The following is a 3,674-nucleotide window of genomic DNA, read 5'->3' as shown; positions in this document are numbered from 1 at the left end:
TTCCGATTACGGGGCCTCGGATGAGTCCCGTATCGTTATTTTTCGTCACTACCTCCCCGTGCCGGGAGTGGGTAATTTGCGCGCCTGCTGCCTTCCTTGGATGTGGTAGCCGTTTCTCAGGCTCCCTCTCCGGAATCGAACCCTGATTCCCCGTTACCCGTTACAACCATGGTAGGCGCAGAACCTACCATCGACAGTTGATAAGGCAGACATTTGAAAGATGCGTCGCCGGTACGAGGACCGTGCGATCAGCCCAAAGTTATTCAGAGTCACCAAGGCAAACGGACCAGACAAGCCAATCCGATTGGTTTTGATCTAATAAAAGCGTCCCTTCCATCTCTGGTCGGGACTCTGTTTGCATGTATTAGCTCTAGAATTACCACAGTTATCCAAGTAACGTGGGTACGATCTAAGGAACCATAACTGATTTAATGAGCCATTCGCGGTTTCACCTTAATGCGGCTTGTACTGAGACATGCATGGCTTAATCTTTGAGACAAGCATATGACTACTGGCAGGATCAACCAGGGAGCTGCGTCAACTAGAGCTGAGCAGCCGGCCGCCCGGGAGTGTGTCCCGGGGGCCCGCGCGAACACGCAAGCGTCCGCTCAATTATTCTGCAAACAGGAGGAGGCCGAGCTCCCCTGCACGATACACCTCGAAACCCTCTCAGGTCCCGGCGGCGCGCAGCGCCGTCCTAGGTACTTGGTCGGTTTCGAGAGAGGCGCAATCGCCCGGAGTTAGGCGAGTAGACGGTTTTAGTGCGAACACCCTTGCTCCCAACTGAGCTTGCCGCTGCCGACAGAGGCCCGGGAGCGTGCTGTCGTGGCATTGCCGGCGGGAGACAACACGCGCCACCTATGGTGACCGGCAGCTCCAACGCCAGCGCCACACAAGGGCAAAGCCCCACTTGGGTGCAGAAGCGAACTCTCCCAGCACAGCGCACGCGCCAACACGTCCGCACAACTGCGATACAAACCACCTGCGAGAACCGCTGGGGCGACCGAGCAGCAGACGGCGTCGCGGCGCCGAGTGCCAGGCGGCGGCGCATCCTCAACGCACACAGTCCTCAATCAGACCAGCACACTGCAGATGTCCACCGCGCTTCGCACCGGGCTCGGCTGAACCAACTTTGGCCGCCAGGCGCCGCGTGCAGGGTGCGCCGCAGCGTAGCTGCGCCGCCTGCCGGGCCCGTCGGCTGGCGCTCCTGCCACTCGGCGCCCCCCACCAGCCGCCTGTTGCGCGTGCGCCCACGCAGCGCGCGGCCAACACGCCGGGCGGCCCCCCTTCACCGGCCGGGAACAGTCCCACCAAGCCACCGCCGCGTATCGCTTCATACCCACATGGGCCTAGTCACGCGTGTGGATGTGGCGGGTACCGCTGAAACAACCGGTTAATAGCTGTACCGATCGTCGCCATCACAGATTCACCTCCAGCGTGAACAACCGCTCAACAACGGATTTCCAGTTCATTTGCGTATCTTGGGCAGTAAACGTAGATGTCCACCTACATTTGCGAATTCAACAATTCTTGCATGCCAGGATGTCATGTGTCACGACACGCTACATCAGACCACATACACACTGCGACATGTGCAGAAGAGAACACGTGGAAGGTGGCCCGCGCACGTATGCGATGTACCTTCCGCGATCCACTGTCAACCGGCATCTGCGGCATGTCCCAGATATGGAACGCGGTCCACCAGGGTAGCACTTTGTGTGAGGCAATACGACAAAGTCGGAATACACGCGTCACTACATCAGACGGCTCACGCTGACCTGACCTGACCTGACTCACCGCACCACCACCCCCAGCGACCCAGGGTGACATACAATGCGTTCGTACGTTCCTCCCACACGCCTCTACGGCGTACCACAGTGCAACCTAGCTGTTATTGGGAGACGAGACAAGTAGCATCAAGCACAACATATGGAAATTGAGATTCGACACCGTTGGGCACAGCCAGCGTACGGTCACACGTATCACACTACTTCACTCTGTACGTAACGACCGATGATCGGTACAGCGTGTGGGTTACGCGTACGACATCAGCGGACAATGGACACAGACCATACCACGACGTACACTGAGGGCGTCGACATCTGAATGCAACTGAACAGCTGCGAGGCTCATTTAACACTCAAACGCCAGACCGACCAGCTTGAGAGGACAGAGACACAAAGAGGGGGACAGAGGGGGACAGAGGGGGGGGAGGGGGGGGGGTCGGCGATATAGTCCTATTGCAGTACAATTGACAGTGGATAGCAGGAATATGTGGAAAGTAAGCAACACTCGCAAGACATCTACATGAGGATAACAACGACACCAGAGATTCCGAGCAGTGAACTATGTTAGGCAAAGGGACAACGTGGGTTAGGTTAAGGGACAACGTGGGTTAGGTTAAGGGACAACGTGGGTTAGGTTAAGGGACAACGTGGGTTAGGTTAAGGGACAACGTGGGTTAGGTTAAGGGACAACGTGGGTTAGGTTAAGGGACAACGTGGGTTAGGTTAAGGGACAACGTGGGTTAGGTTAAGGGACAACGTGGGTTAGGTTAAGGGACAACGTGGGTTAGGTTAAGGGACAACGTGGGTTAGGTTAAGGGACAACGTGGGTTAGGTTAAGGGACAACGTGGGTTAGGTTAAGGGACAACGTGGGTTAGGTTAAGGGACAACGTGGGTTAGGTTAAGGGACAACTTGAGTTAGGTTAAGGGACAACTTGAGTTAGGTTAAGGGACAACTTGAGTTAGGTTAAGGGACAACTTGAGTTAGGTTAAGGGACAAATTGAGTTAGGTTAAGGGACAAATTGAGTTAGGTTAAGGGACAAATTGAGTTAGGTTAAGGGACAAATTGAGTTAGGTTAAGGGACAACTTGAGTTAGGTTAAGGGACAACTTGAGTTAGGTTAAGGGACAAATTGAGTTAGGTTAAGGGACAACTTGAGTTAGGTTAAGGGACAACTTGAGTTAGGTTAAGGGACAACTTGAGTTAGGTTAAGGGACAACTTGAGTTAGGTTAAGGGACAACTTGAGTTAGGTTAAGGGACAAATTGAGTTAGGTTAAGGGACAAATTGAGTTAGGTTAAGGGACAAATTGAGTTAGGTTAAGGGACAAATTGAGTTAGGTTAAGGGACAAATTGAGTTAGGTTAAGGGACAACTTGAGTTAGGTTAAGGGACAACTTGAGTTAGGTTAAGGGACAACTTGAGTTAGGTTAAGGGACAAATTGAGTTAGGTTAAGGGACAAATTGAGTTAGGTTAAGGGACAAATTGAGTTAGGTTAAGGGACAAATTGAGTTAGGTTAAGGGACAAATTGAGTTAGGTTAAGGGACAACTTGAGTTAGGTTAAGGGACAAATTGAGTTAGGTTAAGGGACAACTTGAGTTAGGTTAAGGGACAACTTGAGTTAGGTTAAGGGACAACTTGAGTTAGGTTAAGGGACAACTTGAGTTAGGTTAAGGGACAACTTGAGTTAGGTTAAGGGACAACTTGAGTTAGGTTAAGGGACAAATTGAGTTAGGTTAAGGGACAAATTGAGTTAGGTTAAGGGACAAATTGAGTTAGGTTAAGGGACAAATTGAGTTAGGTTAAGGGACAACTTGAGTTAGGTTAAGGGACAACTTGAGTTAGGTTAAGGGACAACTTGAGTTAGGTTAAGGGACAACTTGAGTTA

Source organism: Schistocerca gregaria, unplaced genomic scaffold (assembly GCF_023897955.1).
Source record: "Schistocerca gregaria isolate iqSchGreg1 unplaced genomic scaffold, iqSchGreg1.2 ptg000871l, whole genome shotgun sequence".
Lineage (NCBI taxonomy): Eukaryota > Metazoa > Arthropoda > Insecta > Orthoptera > Acrididae > Schistocerca > Schistocerca gregaria.
This window is presented reverse-complemented; position numbering follows the sequence as displayed.